Genomic DNA, 17,614 nt, shown 5'->3' with positions numbered 1-17,614 from the left:
GCACTGATAGTTGGCACAGATGGGCACGGATGGGCACTGATAGATGGGCACTGATGGGCACGGATGGGCACTGACAGGTGGCATGAATGGACACTGATGGGTGGCACTGATGGCATTGCTTGTTTGCAGTGATGCCCCTAAGGGTGGCATTGCTGGGCATCACTGCAACATAATTGTGCCAATCAGTGCCCATTTGTGGGCACTGATTGGCACAGATTTGGCACACTGGGCACATGTGGATGGCCATGGGGTACATACCTGGCCATCCACATGTTGCCCCTTCCCTGGTGGTCCTAGTGGCGATCCCTGGTGGTCCAGTGTGGTGATCTGAGGGGGGGCTGCGCTGATAAACAATCAGCGCAGACCCCCCCTGCCAGGAGAGCCGCCGATCGGCTCTCCTCTACTCGCGTCTGTCAGACGCGAGTGAGGAAGAGCCGATCAACGGCTCTTCCTATTGACAGCGTGATCAGCCGTGATTGGACACGGCTGATCACGTGGTAAAGAGCCTCCGCCGGAGGCTTTTTACCAAGATCAGTGTAGCGGTGTGTCAGACTGACACATCGCTCCACCGATCGCCGCGATGCGCGCCCCCGGGGGCGCGCTGCGGCATGTTATCCTGCTGGACGTCATATGACGTCCAGTCAGGATAACACAACCACTTCCCGGATGTCAATCCGCTATAGGGCGGGCGGGAAGTGGTTAAGGGGTCTAATGGCCTTAGCCCCATACCCAGATTTCATGTATTGTGCAGCTGTCTGACTGGGGTGCATGGACGACCCATTGCCCATGATGATTCTAATTGCTTTTTTGGCGAACTCTGCATCCAGAGAACCCTGTGCTTTACTTCCGGAGCAGTTATTGTTTGCGCCTTTATCACTATAACCGGCTCCGCTTTCCGATTATCATACACGGCCTGAGCGGGGCTGCTAGTGTACTACTCCTTGCGTTTATGCTAATACAATCGCGCACTGGAATTCCGACTATTATACATGATCCAACCGATCTCACAATATACAACCTTCTAAACGTGTCTGTCCGACAACTACAAAACACCATAAAATCCTCCACTATTCAAAACAATCTTATGGCTTCTATCTGTACCTAGATATTACAACAATAACTTGGATGCCTCCTGTTTGCTCTCTCCCCAAAACTGTATTACAGTATAAAATTTCACAAAACAACTGGAATTAAATTTAAAAAATAAACATACTTCCAAACACGAGTCAAAAGACCCCAAGCTTCTCCCACCAACTTCATGTTGCACACCTGAAAAGAACTTCCTGCTGTACATCACATCTTGTAAAAAAAACTTCCTGTCTTCTCAGCTCTAAAAACCCATCTAACTGGTTTATTTAAATATCAATGTACAGGAAGAGGGAGGGGAAGAGGGAGGGGGAGGGGAAGCCTAGTTTCATATTATGTTTATCAAGACATTAAAAAAATCTATGGCTCAACAAAAGCCAATAACTGAAACTCCTGCAAAAAGATGGCTCAAGGAGGTCAACCAAAGTCTTTCTTTTCTATTGCAAGCTATACAATACAAACCTCAGCTAAAGTGATAAAACGCAAAACAATTAAGAATTAAAATAACACACATCGCTAAAAGTACAAAAACTCAGTTAAAGCTAGTAAATTCAGTGCAAAGTAGAGATTTCACTTAAAACCAAAATTCAATACAGAAAATGGCAGAAAAGTAAGTAAAAAGTACAAAAACAGAATTCACTTAAAAGGGAAAAGACAAAATGGTGACTCAGACCGCATGGCTTCACACACACAAAGGAATTGGAGCAGTTTCCACTCTGGTATGATTTACAGGCTAAACAGTATAAAATCCTTAATCACCTTTTTAAACCTGGCCTAAAAGCAGAACAATTCCATCCAAAACCAAAACACAGCAGACACAAAATGGTAGTTGCAACAAACGAAGATCACGCCACGGCCACACAGCGACCACAAGAGCTGGGCCGCATGGCAGACAGCAAAATGTCTGACAACAAAAGGATCACATGGCAGACAGCAAAGTGGCCGACAACAAAAGGGCCACACTAAAACACCAACACATGAAATGCAGTTGCTGATCCCGCCAAAACCAAGATTTCTTCACTAAAACACCAATACTTGAAATGCAGTTGCTGATCCTGCCAAAACCAAGATTTCTTCACTAAAACACCAACACTTTCTCCCCACAAAACTACACACTTAAGACACCTCAAGAACACTTACAAACATTTCAGACTATATACTACTAGGGGCCTTGGCCAACCAAACAACACAGGCTCGCCAATCAAACAACAATGTTACATAAAACACAAAATAACACGGCTCAAACATACACTCTTGTTCCCAAAGAAAGATCATATACTTACTCTGGCATCCGCTTCCATAGAAACAAGACATTTCAGCAGAGATGCTTGCATACATGATCTTTTCATCTCAAAACAAAAAGAGCTCCTCCCATGCTATTGTCCACAGGGAGTAACCAACAGTCCCCATTGTAAATGATGGGACAGCCATGCCTGACCGACCTTCCCCCTCATGGCCACTTGAATATGTGGCAGGCATTTTCAAGAGCAAAGACAAACCCTTTACTTAAAAATGTTAACGCAGGTCTTCCAAGTCCCCTAAAGAAATCTGTTGAACTCTTTCCCTGAATGGCTTATCCTCTTGAAGACGGAACCGGTGTTTGGCACTTTTTTTGCACTCCCCACATCAAACTCATTCTTAGAGAATGCAGCCTGCCATCTCAGGAGCTGAGTCTTGGCTCCTTCCTTCCATTCAGGTGAGAGAGGAGTGTTCTTCTGGTAGAACTGCTCAACAGGGATTTCATTCTTCACCTCCCCCCACCAAATCAGATGGTGAGACTGGAGTGGCTGGATTCACTTGTATTAGCAATATCCGGTACTAGGATCTTCACAGGTGAGGCTGTGATGGTGCCGACACTTACCAGAATCCATTGGTGACTTTGCTGTGATGGTTTGGTTGATACCACTTCTGGGATTATCTCCACCCTGTGGTATCTCTCTGGCAGTCAGCTTCAAGGATGATAAAAGGGCCTGGTTGCTTCCATCTGAGCTTGATAGATGCCCATAAACATGCCACTTCACTGAGCTTTAACACCTTCTCACACTGGTCTAGGCACCATATCTTCCCCACTCCTTCAGCTGGGGCCCTCTGCTCTTGCACCAGGTACTTAAAGCTTGTCTCAGCATGGGGTGTACATCCATGGTTGTAGTGCCAGGTTCCAGGACAAGAGGGGTTAACAAGCCTTCTGACAAGATCAGTGTCATTTCCTATGATCAGAAAACTCTTGCTGGCCCCTGGTGAGCGATGACAGACCACTGCCTGTGTGTTGAACGTCTCTGCCTTTCCTGCCACAAAGGGGTCAAAGGTCAGCTTGACTGGTAGTTATCGTAGGGGAAATTATGGGTCTCAATGCCCCATATCTCTAACTCCTCGAACTTCTGCAATGGTAGGTGTCTAAGATGCTTATCGTAGAAGTCTCATATAGAAGGGTCACTTGTGTCACAGTATCCAGGAGTACTTTGGTGTAGATTCCTATGACTTGGATGGGCATGACAAGAGAAGGTCCCACATGCTTTTCAGGAAACTTGCAAGAAGTGGTAGCTTCAGCCTGTCCTGTGGCCTGTATTCTCACTCCTTTCTTGTAGGGTTTCTGATCTCAAAAAAGAAAAATCAACCAGCGCAACAGTAATCCCTAAGATATAAGCAGCTGAAATACTGAGGGTCAAAATATCAAATCCCATGCAACAGAAATAAAAAGCAGTACAGCGCTTACATTTAAACTAATAATAATAAAAAGAACTGGAAAAGTACATAAAACTGGTGAAAAAGGTTCAAAAAAGCACAGGTAAGCTTCCAGTATTGAGAGAGAAGAGATGCACAATATATGGTGACTTCTGTGACACCCTCCACCAGTGTAAGGATTGGCCCCTCACCTCATGACATGGACCCCTGAGTTAATCAGTCATGTCTAATACAGCATTCCCATTACTGGGTCAGTAAGCACACATCAAAACTTGCAGTGGAGGGATAGTCTGGATATGAGATCCTCTTCAACTCCAATCAGTACATGCATGTAATAAAATAAGCAATATCTAGTGCTCATAAACACAGCATGTCTGCGGGAATCAGCATCAGGACGCGGGTGATGCCATGAACGTATCATGTGATGTCCATACGCGTTACGTCCCATAGAGTAGGCGGGACTTCATCAGCGGTGATGTACGAACGTGCTGCACCCTTGTGCGACAATTGATCACTTGTGCGACAGTAGGTGTTGTTTACATGCTCCAATGTGGATGTGGCCTCCAATATATTGGGAGGACATCGAGGCCCCTCCACGTAAGGCTAGGGGAGCATGTAAACAACATAAAAAATGGACTAAAAATGCACAATGTATCGAAGCATTATAGACTGGTTCATAATAAGAACCCCAAATGTCTCCAGTTCTGGGGTATCGAACGAGTGACCAAACACTGGAGAGGGGGCAATTTCCTGCGACAAATAAGTCGCAGGGAATCTTATTGGATCCATGACACAAAGGTATTTGTGCCTGGGGGCTTAAATGTTGAATTCGACATTAATTGTTTTATTTCTGATCGTTAATGTTTTTTATGATATTTCATTGTTTTATATTGAGTAGATTTATTTTGTTATTTTATTAGTCATTTGTCATTATATATGGTGGTCTGAGGGAATTAGCAGGAACGCTGGTGCTACGGTGTTCTAAATCTTATATATTTGATCTATTTCATCTGCTGTTTATAAGTATTTTTATACTATGACAGGTTCAATGGGGAATCAGCTTGTCATTGTCAGCACTCCGTAGCTTGGGAGTTACTATGGTGATTACCTAGCATTTGTTGCTATTGGCTAAGTGGATCAGCTGACTTTAGTTATATTAATGGGTGCAGCACGTTCGTACGTCACCGCCGATGAAGTTCCGCCTACTCTATGGGACGTAACGTGTACGTGACGGGCCAATCCTTACGCTGGTGGAAGGTGTCACGGAAGTCACCATATATTGTGCATCTCTTCACTCTCAACACTGGAAGCTTATCTGCGCTTTTTTGAACCTTTTTCACCAGTTTTATGGACTTTTCCAGTTCTTTTTATTATTATTAGTTTAAATTTAAGCGCTGTACTGCTTTTTATTTCTGTTGAAAGGGTTTCTGATCTGGCTCAAGTCTAATGCCCCGTACACACGGTCGGATTTTCCGATGGACAATGTCCTATCGGAGCGTGTTGTCGGAAATTCTGACCGTGTGTGGGCGCCATCGGACATTTTCCATCGGATTTTCCGACACACAAAGTTGGACAGCAGGAGATAAAATTTTCCGACAACAAAATCCGATCGCGTCAATTCCGACCGTGTGTGGCCTGTTCCGACGCACAAAGTGCCACGCATGCTCAGAAGAAATTCCGACACGGGACAGCTCATTCTGGTAAACTTAGCGTTCGCAATGGATACAGCACTTTCGTCACGCTGCAATGTAAAAAATGGTTTAATACAGCGCACTCTCTTCTTCTTTATAATGTGACAAGAATTAAGTAGTTTTGCTGCTCATATTCACACACACTTCTCACAAACTTTTATTTGTGTTTTTTTAGTGGGATTCCCTCAATATATTGTTATTAGTTGTCACATCTGACAGTTTTATATTTTTTAGGTTCTTTCTTTTTTTTGTTTTTAAGCCCTTTTTTTTTAAATGTTTGGATTTTTTCCAAGGCTGATCTTTGTTCAATGTTATTTTTATTTTTACTCCAGAATATTTTTGTGTGTGTTTTGTGTGTCAAGTTACCCCAACACCATTGATATCTTTTATTATTTAATCTCAAGGAGATTGTTTGTTGTTGGTGTCCCTTGTTCATTTCACATTGTATATTTGAAATGTACCTGAATCCTCACAAACCAACTGTCATTTTTGAAGTAAAACACATAGGAGAGTATAATTCAAAACAAAAATCCTTTATTAAGGGATCAGAACCAAACAAAGAGGAAGGCAACACTGGATCAACAGGAGAAATTAGCGAAGCCTGGGACCCCCACGGCAGACATCAATTCTTCAACATCAAAATTGGTGGCCTGAGGAGTCCATATGTAAGGGAGGGCAGTCTGGTCCGGGATTCACAGAGACTCGGATAGCAGCAGATGACATCTGTGTCCCCAGGATGTGGTACCACAAGAGGCTGCATCTTTTGGCCGACCAGACTGGATCCAGGGCAATCACTCTCTGGTCTTCCTTTCACGCTTCCTTCCGGGCTGTGGCTGTGCAGGTGGAGATGTGGCAGGAGGAGGAGTAGGACCTGGAGGAGGAGGAGGAGGAGGAGGACTGGGGGGACCTGGAGGAGGACTGGGAGGACCTGGAGGAGAGGGAGGAGGAGGAGGAGGACCTGCAGGAGGAGGAGGAGGACCATCCCAAAGCTGTGTGTAAGGTGTAATTTGGCCCCTCACACCTTTCTCCAGAGCCTCTGATATGAGGGCCTGACACAAGGCTTTTTGGCCCTCCTCCATCCTCTGCATTTTATATGCTATGAATGCAGCAATGCTCTCCTGCCTGGTGTGTGGTGCTCCCAGGACCTTTGTAGCCCTCCAAAATAATCTGATAGCCGCCTCCTCTAGGGCACTCGTCCTACTGCCACTTTCTGTTTTCAGGGGGGGTGGAGGGACCTGCAGATCAGCCAGCCGGCTCGGCCCGGCCACCTCCTGGCTGAGACTTCCCTGTGTATGAAAAAGGGACATGGTTTTAGTTTTTGCATCATCAATCACAATCCTTAATTAGTACTCCCAACTAACATCTAGTTAACATCATTGATTGGACAACCAGCAATATTTAGAGGAATGCTATACCTGGCTCAATCTGGGCTCCTCCACATGTGGCCTGGAAGGCCCAGGTTGGGCGTCAGAAGCCTCAGCCAGGGGGGAAGGAAGCGTGGAAGGAAGACTGGAGAGGGATGGCCTGGGTTCAGTCTGGCCTGCCAGAAAGTGCAGCCTGTCGTAGTACAACATCCTGGGGACATAGATGTCATATGCTGCTCCGGATCTCTGCGAATCCAGGACTTTCTTGCGCTCCCTCAGATATGTGCTCCTCAGGCCACCAATGAAAATCTTTAAATAGGTGATGTCTGCCGTGGGGATCACCTGCTTCACAATTTCACACAATTGCTCCAGTGCTGCTTTCCTCTTTGCTTGCTTCTTGAAATGGGGGTGGGTAATCTCCCACAGACAGGGCAGCTCCCTTAGCATATCAATGAATAGTGACATGAAGTCAGTATCTCTCATTAAGATATCCATGTTCACTGCAAGACACAACACAAGACAAAGCCTAATGTCAGACCAAACTCTCCTAATCTTGTTACAATATAGGCCTCAATCTAGAAGCAGTATAGGCACAAGTTTGTCTCTTACCTTCGTTCTTACGATCAGCGCGTCCAATGCTCCTTCCTCCGCTCACAGATCGTACGTAATACGCACGCGTGTTACGCTTTATACACACTGCGCATGCGTGTAACTCTGCCCGCCCCTGATGTTCTTTCTAGTGTATTCCCCGCCCCTTTTTGTTCGACGCAGTGGGTGAAGAGCACATGGCGGAGTTACAGCAGGTGCGGGCTAATTGTAGCAACGAGGAGGAGGAGGAGGAAAGGCCGGATCCAGGCACGTCCCGATCCAGAAGGAGACGTTTTAAGGCCACAAATATGTCGTTTGGGGAGATGTTGGAGATGGTACACATCATGAGGAAGTCCGACTATGACGGAAAATATGGGCCTTACCCCAACCCCAACATCCGAAAGGCCAAAATCATTGGTAAAGTGGTCAGGAGTCTAGAGCGGAATTTCGGGGTACAAAGGTCTAAAGATCAGCTCAGGAAGCGGTGGTCGGACCTGAAGTTGAGAGAGCCAGAGCAGTACCGAAAGATCCGGAGAGTGCTGCAAAAAAGTAAGTAGTTGTGCTGTGTTCATATTCTTTCTGTCTTTATTACGTTCGTTCTGCTCCATATGCTTTTATTAATTGTAACGTTTAAAAGGGCAACTTTAATGTTCATGGGCCCATTATTCGTTCGTATCAAACATTTTTATTTCGGCCTCTAGAACACCATTGTTTAGGCCATATGCATTTTCACACATTTTTTTGGGCCTACTTGGATGCCAAAGATTAGTTTGTGTAGATGGGTTTGTTACTAGAATGAAATGACAACTAGATTGTGTGTAAGGAGAGGACACTGAGCAGCTGTTTTCACATCTGGACACTGGAGCACTAGTGTGGGACACAAGAACACCATTTTTATTAGGGGGCCACACAGGTGCTCCAGTGTATACTATAGGGGGGTCTCCATCTGTGAAGCTTGTACCAAACATGTAAAGTATTGCAGCTTGACAAAGGGCAATAAAAAATATATACATTTTGGAACTCTGCTAAAATAGACAATTGTACCCCACTTCCAAGCAATGTTTCCTATTTCTAGTTCTGCCATCAAATATCTGTGTGCTAATTATACCATTTTTGTTTTACATAGGGGAGAAAAGACTCGGAGGACAGCCCTCATCCGAGGAGACCACAGACACCCCACCTATGGAAGAAGGTGAAATACCCCCAAACGAAGAAGAAGAGCAGGAGGAAGAAGAAGACGTGGTGGAGATTGGCACCACAACAGGTGAGTGTCTGCGACCACAGGCTCAGGTAAACGAGATGGATGGTGGCAGATTTTTGAGACCTTTTTTTTTGTTCTTTATCTCTTTTTAGGTGATCTGATGTGAGGGATCCTGAACGCTTTACTTCAGAAAGTGCCCAGATACTTATCGGGGAGATCATGGGGTGTAATCTCCAATTGCATAACATCCAGAACCAAATCAGTGATGTTATTAAAAAAAAATAATAACATCATTGATGTTTTGGGGCGAATTTAAACCCCACAAAATCACCTGTTTTATTAATGTGGTCCAATCTTCCAAAATTTTTTAAAATGTTTAGAAAAGCCAAATTTGGAGGATGCACACAGTGTGCCAACATGTGCTATCTGCCATCACGGGAGATCAATGGACGCGTTTTGGGGGTGCAACACCTTCCTCAATTATAAAGTCGCATTGAGGAAAGGCTTGCTCCCCCAAAACACGTCCCTTGATCCCCCCTGATGGCAGATAGCACATGTTGACATTCGTAAATTGGTGTGCATCTTCCAAATTTGGCTTTTCAAGGGGTGATTTCCCCGCATCTGAACGCTAGATCAAACCCAGTTCCTAAATACTGATGTCTGATCTAGCCTTCAGGCTTTACCATATGTGAACTTTGTAAGTTCAAGTTTTTTGGCTTTCTTGTTGGTTTTACACAGGCCTGTTTTATCTGAAATGGATATTTCGATTTTTGATAATGCTACTGCAAACATTGTTATACAACAAACATGTTGGTTTGTTTTAAAAACCTTTGGTAAATGCGCATGTGATTGTGCAGGTATAAAAAAGTTCCTTACTCAAGAATGTGTGGATTATTGTCTCAACACTACAACACTTTTGGGGTGATGTAATTGCTGTTTTATGCACAAATGGGGGTTATTTCCTAAGGGCAAATCCTCTTTGCACTACAAGTGCAGGTTCAGTGCAGTTGCAAGTGCACTTGTAGTGAAATGTGTTTTTGCATTTAGGAAGTACCAGCCAACACTATTCTTTATATGGTTACCCAATCACGCCATTTTCTGCACTCAACACATTTCTGTCAGGGTCAGCTAAAACAAACACAAGCAGTAAATGTCCACCAATAATTTCTTTGGGTTGTTTTTTATTTGAAAAAGGTGTCACATATTGTCTGGCATATTGATAGCCCCCCTACCCGCAAAGAACTCCAAGTATCGTAACCGGACATCACGGGCATTCAGGGAGGGCAAGCCAGGACGGCCGCTTTCAAGTGCCGTCATTGTGGATGTATTTGGGATTCCGGCCTCAGGCCCAACTGAGCCAGCATAGTTGGCTGAATGTTTTTGTAGAAAATTATGGAGAACACAGCAGGAAAGTATAATATGGTTCAGTTTATACTCCGCCATATGGATGGGTGTCATAAATAATCGGAACCGGCTGGCCAGGATTCCAAATGTGTTCTCCACCACTCTTCGGGCTCTGGCCAGCTGGTAATTAAAAACCCTCTGTTCCGGGGTGAGGGTCCTCATCAGGAATGGCCACATCAGGTGGTCCCCCAGCGCAAACGCTTCATCAGCGACTAACACAAATGGGAGACCTTCAACATTGTCTTCTGGAGGTGGCAAGTCCAAGCTGCCATTCTGGAGACGCCTGTAGAACTCCGTCTGGGCGATCACTCCACCATCGGACATCCGGCCATTCTTCCCCACGTCCACATACAAGAAGTCGTAATTAGCCGACACCACCGCCAACATCACTATACTATTGAACCCCTTATAGTTGAAATAGTACGACCCCGAGTTGGGTGGTGGGACGATGTGGACGTGTTTCCCATCAATTGCCCCTCCGCAGTTCGGAAAGTCCCACCGCTGGGCAAAGTGGGAGGCCACAGTCTGCCATTCCTGTGGCGTGGAAGGAAACTGTTGAGGAAAAAACAATAAACATTACTCTTTTTTCACAGAAACCTGGCAAGCAGATTAGACAGAAACATTATGGGTCAACCTCCAGATAGCATTTATTAAGGGGAATTTAACAACAACAAAGTATAAGGTACACCTATCATATTCCCCCTCCCCCCCCATGGGCCATTTCTAACATTATGGGGGGGGGACTCTTGGACAGGTAACCCTCTTCACTTCATTGAGAGATGAATGCCTAAATACAGGGTATTACTTGGAACAGCCCCTCCTTAGTTACACTATTGGCAGACCACTGGACAGGTAAGAAGTGTCATAATACAAAGATATAAATACACACTGTACACATTTCAGGACATTTGGACATTCTGCTATTACCTATCAAGATAATAATAGGATACAAAAACTTTAAACAGTACCATTGGAAAGTATACAGGCAGGCCCTTGCACTACATGCTTTGGGGAATTCATCCATAAATCTGACCAGTAAAGAGGTGGGTATAGTGTGTATGGGTTTGGCAAAGTCAGCAGATAGATGATTGAGGATAGAGAATTGGGATCAGCTGACTTAGCAGTTGGGGGGAGGGAGGGTTACTAAAAATTTGGGGACACCACAAAAAAAAGCCTCTGCTACTCTGCCTGAATTTAAATCAAAAATAACATTTCCAAACATTTTAGGGAGTGTTTGGGGTAAAGCACTACTATGGAGCTGATAAAATACATTGTTAGGTGACTACATGAGGTGAATATAGGGCAGGAGACACCATGCTTGGGAGGTTATTGAAGGGCAAATATGTATGAAGGACCTAAAATAATAATTACATAAAAATCCTGCATGCATGAGAACAAAGGGGACATTCACAGCATATTACAATCATGGTAATTAGGGAATGAGGGAAGAAATACAATATATTATCAAACATTAAATACAATAAAATGGGATATAAAAGGATAAAAATCTTACCTTCATATACTCCTTCTGCAGGACCTGGATGATGGCAGAACAGGTCTCTGGGATAATGATCCCCAGAGCCTGGGGGGAGATGCCTGTCGAGAACTTCAAGTCCTGCAGACTTCTCCCTGTGGCCAAATACCGCAAGGTAGCGACCAACCTCTGCTCCGGAGTGATGGCTTGCCTCATGCAGGTATCCTGCCTGCTGATATAGGGGGTCAGCGAAGCCAACAAACGGTGAAATACGGGGTCCGTCATCCTGAGAAAGTTCCTGAAATCATCAGGATTATTCTCACGGATCTCACGGAGCAAAGGCATATGACAGAACTGGTCACGCTGAAGCAACCAATTCTTGGTCCATGAACTCCTCCCCACCCTGTTCATGGAGTGGACTTGTGTCAAGGTCAGGACCCCAACACCAAGCCCCCGCACAGCACGAACTCTACGAGGAGTACGCATACGCAACATGGCTAGAAAACGGTCGGCTGCTCAGAACGAAGTAACAGAACTCACTGAAGAACAGCAAGGCCTGTGAAGAGCGACCTGAAAAACAGCAACGAGCAGGCAAGATCACACAGAAAACTCTGATACGAAATGACTGCACGCACTGAAGAGCAGATACAAACCCACAAGCACAAACTGAACAGCAGAAAACGATCTGAAAGCCACGAGTCTGAAAAAGCGCAAATCGTCTCTCACCAAACTTTTACTAACACGAGATTAGCAAAAGGAGCCCAAAGGGTGCCGCGCTTGGTTCTGAACCGGCCTTTTCTAGTCTCGTCGTACGTGGTGTACATCACCGCGTTGTTGGCGATCGGAAATTCCGACAACTTTGTGCGACCGTGTGTAGGCAAAACAAGTTTGAGCCAACATCCGTCGGAAAAAATCCGAGGATTTTGTTGTCGGAATGTCCGAACAAAGTCCGACCGTGTGTACGGGGCATTAGTTGAGCTCTGGGGGTTTTGGTGTGCACTGACTTTCTGACGCCGGGCAGTGTGTGAAAAGGAGAGCTGAACACTGAATCACTCAGAGACAACAGTGGGAGCCCTCCGAGAGAGTTTGGACTTCCGTCATGGTCTCTTTGTGTCATTGTTTTAAAGCTAGCTCCTGAAGATGGGCACTTGGTTTGTTCCTTCACCAGAGCCCTCCGAAGTTTCCCGCCAGCTTTGGGCGCTGGGCTTCAGGCTTCACTGAGCTTGGACACACCTGTCAATAATGCCCCATTCCTCTGCAGTTGAACCACTCCTTGGTTGATCGGCTTCTCATCAGAGGCAGCAGGTACATTAGACCTTGTGACATTCTTGTTAGGCGACTTGGTGATTTTTCGCTGTCAGCAGGTTCATCATCTCCATCATCTGCGCCACCTGAGACTTGAGGGCAGCTATCTCGGTGTTGGTGTTGCTCCCACTGATCCAACATCAGCTAGAGGTGACGATGCTGGCAGGACCGTGACTTGTTTGTCATCAAACATGGCTTATTCTTCTCTCACCACTTTTATGAGCTTGGGGTATTTTAATGACATAACATCGGCTGAGGTCTTTAGCTGAATCCAGACTGAATCAGAGCGTATAGCCCCCTTTAGGATTTGCTGCATCCTGGCTTGGTCTATGGCAGAAGGTACCATCCCCTTCTTCAGCATGATCTGATACAACATCTTGTTCAGTCGTCTGATGTATTCAGACAAGCGTTCACCTTTGCATTGGAGAGCATGCTTTAATTGATAGATCAGGTCGGCTGCTTTCTTTGTCTGCCCAAACTCTTCCTGTAGCATAGTCAGGTAATCTTAAGCTGTTCAGGTTGTGTTGTTGAATTTCAAGTTTCTCATGGCTTCCGCAGCACCACCCCGCAAACTTTCACTGATGTGCTGCTTCTTTTGGGCTTCTGGCAGGTCCCATTCTTCTAGGGCCTGCATTGCCTGCTCCATCCAAACTTTGTATTCTTCATCCCCAGTTGGCACTGGCTGTCTCCCCGAGAAGATTCTCAACTTACGATATCAAGCCCCAGAACATGCCGAAGTGTCCTTCTGGCATTTTGACACAAAGTCTCCCAAAGCAGCAAGTACTCCGACCCAATCATAGCCAGTTGTGGAAGGGACTTCTTTCTCTGTTGCCTTAGCTTGGCTGGAAGTTGCTGTACACATATCTGGGGTCTTGACTGATGATGACATTCTTAAGGAATTTGTGGATAAAACGACCAGAATCGCCTTTCACAAAAATAAATCCATTAAGGATATGATTGTTAGGAGCCATTATAATACAGGGCAGGGTGGAGACCCCTGCATTGGTCTTCCACTGGTAACTTTCCATTGTGGAGATTTCAAGTTTTGCGAATTTGTGGAAAAATGCTCAGAAGTTACCCTACCTAATGACAAACAGTGGAAGAGAAAACTGTGTTGTGCCAAACGGTGAGGATTGTTTATCTACTTAGGTGTCCCTGTGATGCCTTTCATGTAGGTAAAACCAAAAGGAGATTCTGGGAGCATATTCACAACCATGTCATTGATATAAGGGGAGGTGACCTTTTAAGTCCAGTAGCCAGACACTTTGTTTATGAAACATGACTATAGTCTGAAGGGAATGCGTTTTGTTGTCCTTGAAAGAATTCACTCTCGTCCACGAGAAGGGGAAATTGATAATGTAATCCTGCTAACAGAATGTAGGTGGATATACACTCTTAAGGCCTGCACAACACCTAGCCTGAATGAGAAATCGAGCTATGCCCCATTTCTTTAAAAATTTGATTAGGGTTAAATCGTAACCTGAATAATCTACTTAATTTCTTACCCACAGCATAGAACATTTATTTATAATTTGTTGTTGATTTATGTTACATAGTTACATAGTTACATAGTAGGTGAGGTTGAAAAAAGACACAAGTCCATCAAGTCCAACCTATGTGTGTGATTATGTGTCAGTATTACATTACATATCCCTGTATATTGCGGTCATTCAGGTGATTATCTAATAGTTTCTTGAAGCTATCAATGCTCCCCGCTGAGACCACCGCCTGTGGAAGGGAATTCCACATCCTTGCCGCTCTTACAGTAAAGAACCCTCTACGTAGTTTAAGGTTAAACCTCTTTTCTTCTAATTGTAATGAGTGGCCACGAGTCTTATTAAACTCTCTTCTGCGAAAAAGTTTTATCCCTATTGTGGGGTCACCAGTACAGTATTTGTAAATTGAAATCATATCCCCTCTCAAGCGTCTCTTCTCCAGAGAGAATAAGTTCAGTGCTCGCAACCTTTCCTCATAACTAAGATCCTCCAGACCCTTTATTAGCTTTGTTGCCCTTCTTTGTACTCGCTCCATTTCCAGTACGTCCCTCCTGAGGACTGGTGCCCAGAACTGGACAGCATACTCCAGGTGCGGGCGGACCAGAGTCTTGTAGAGCGGGAGAATTATCGTTTTATCTCTGCAGTTGATCCCCCTTTTAATGCATGCCAATATTCTGTTTGCTTTATTAGCAGCAGCTTGGCATTGCATGCCATTGCTGAGCCTATCATCCACTAGGACCCCCAAGTCCTTTTCCATCCTAGATTCCCCCAGAGGTTCTCCCCCCAGTGTATAGATTGCATTCATATTTTTGACACCCAAATGCATTATTTTACATTTTTCTACATTGAACCTCATTTGCCATGTAGTCGCCCACCCCATTAATTTGTTCAGGTCTTTTTGCAAGATTTCCACATCCTGCGGAGAAGTTATTGCCCTGCTTAGCTTAGTATCGTCTGCAAATACAGAGATGGAACTGTTTATCCCATCCTCCAGGTCGTTTATGAACAAATTAAATAGGATTGGTCCCAGCACAGAACCCTGGGGGACCCCACTACCCACCCCTGACCATTCTGAGTACTCCCCATTTATCACCACCCTCTGAACACGCCCTTGTAGCCAGTTTTCAATCCATGTACTCACCCTATGGTCCATGCCAACGCACCTTATTTTGTACAGTAAACGTTTATGGGGAACTGTGTCAAATGCTTTTGCAAAATCCAGATACACCACGTCTACGGGCCTTCCTTTATCTAGATGGCAACTCACCTCCTCATAGAAGGTTAATAGATTGGTTTGGCAAGAACGATTCTTCATGAATCCATGCTGATTACTGCTAATGATATCATTCTTATTACTAAAATCTTGTATATAGTCCCTTATCATCCCCTCCAAGAGTTTACATACTATTGATGTTAGGCTAACTGGTCTGTAATTCCCAGGGATGTTTTTTGGGCCCTTTTTAAATATTGGTGCTACATTGGCTTTTCTCCAATCAGCTGGTACCATTCCAGTCAATAGACTGTCTGTAAAAATTAGGAACAACGGTCTGGCAATCACCTGACTGAGTTCCCTAAGTACCCTCGGATGCAAGCCATCTGGTCCCGGTGATTTATTAATGTTAAGTTTCTCAAGTCTAATTTTAATTCCGTCCTCTGTTAACCATGTAGGTGCTTCCTGTGTTGTGTCATGAGGATAAACACTGCAGTTTTGGTTACTGAAGCCCCCCGATTCACTCGTGAAGACTGAGGAGAAGAATAAATTCAATACCTTTGCCATCTCCCCATCCTTTGTAACCAGATGTCCTTCCTCATTCTTTATGGGGCCAATATGGTCTGTCCTCCCTTTTTTACTGTTTATATACTTAAAGAATTTCTTGGGATTTTTTTTGCTCTGTTGATTTATGTTTTACAATTTATAATTTTGCTTGAATTCATAATGTACTATATCTTGATGCAAAACCTTGGAGGATCCCCCCTTTTTTTTCTGAGTCAGGGGCATTTATGCCTGCCTGACACACTAAAAAATATTCTGAAACACAGAACTAACAGAGGGTGTATTTGTACATCATTCCTTACAAAAAATGTACTACCATTTTTGGACTCTCAAGGCATCTTGTGTCCCCTTTTTTATGTGTTGCTGGACAAAGGTTTTGGATTTGTCATTGTTTTGTCTGTGGCTATTAGACACTGTGTGCAGATTGGCGCTGTTCCCCGTGTGTCAGAACAATCGGCACCATTGGCCCTCCTGTGGAGGGTGTACTAATATGGGGCCCTGGATTTACCAATGCACGGTTGCTCCAACTTGGCCGCCAGGACTTCTTCCGGTTTTCCAGGATGTGACGTCATTCATGATGCTGATTGTATGTGTCGGGTGGGCGGGGCGCCCCCACCGACCAGTGTCCGCGCCTTCACACATGGACCCTCTTGTACATGGGGGACCAGGGGTGCTGCAGCCAATCTACCCTAATTAGGGAGAATATTTAGGGAGACTCACCTGCCTCAGTCCTGACAGACTGGTGAGGCAGACTGGGTCAATGGCAAATGATTGCTAATATGGTATGTTATGAGATCTTATATCTCTATACCTTTGAAGCCTTTAAGCATTTGATTTATTTCTAATTGAGATCTGTGCTGTTTATTTAGAGCATGCTACTGTGAGCTCTCTACTGGGGAAACAGTCATCTTTTATCCCCCCCTCTCTTTTTTTCTTCTGCCTTAAACATAAGGAACCTATTTTTTCTGGAAGTATGCATCATTTTGAATAAGGTAAGGTGTGTGTTTTTTTTGTATACATTTTATAACCTGTAAATGTGGATGGGTCATAGCAGCATTCATGCCGAGTGCTTAAGAAGCATTTTATGAAGCATAGCATTGCTGTTTGCTTTGCAGATCTACACCTGTAAGACCTTCAAATTCCATCTGATTTGGTGTTAGCTCTAAGGGAGCTTTGTTGGCCCCACTTTTTGGTTTCAATAAATTTGGAGACCTAGTATTAGACTATGCAGATCTCTTGTCAGCGTGAACCATATGGGTATGTTTTTTCTATGGCTATGTATCTCAGGGTAGTTGGTTGGGGCCTCCTGTGCCTTTCACTGTCCCCCCATGAATGCCTTCTGTCTCCCCCCCATTTTTAATTCAATTATTTTTTTGTCTTCCTTGGCTAATATGATGAACTGGTATGTATTGTGTAGAGAGGTGACCCCGTGTCACTGTGTTTATTAGCAGTTTCACCCAGATTTTTAGAGAGGCAGACATGCTGACTGCACAACTGGGGGCTGGGTTCATAATAATCTTGGGGTTAGAGCTCAGCGCAGGAGGCAGAC

This window comes from Aquarana catesbeiana, linkage group LG01 (assembly GCF_042186555.1).
Source record: "Aquarana catesbeiana isolate 2022-GZ linkage group LG01, ASM4218655v1, whole genome shotgun sequence".
Taxonomy (NCBI): domain Eukaryota; kingdom Metazoa; phylum Chordata; class Amphibia; order Anura; family Ranidae; genus Aquarana; species Aquarana catesbeiana.
This window is presented reverse-complemented; position numbering follows the sequence as displayed.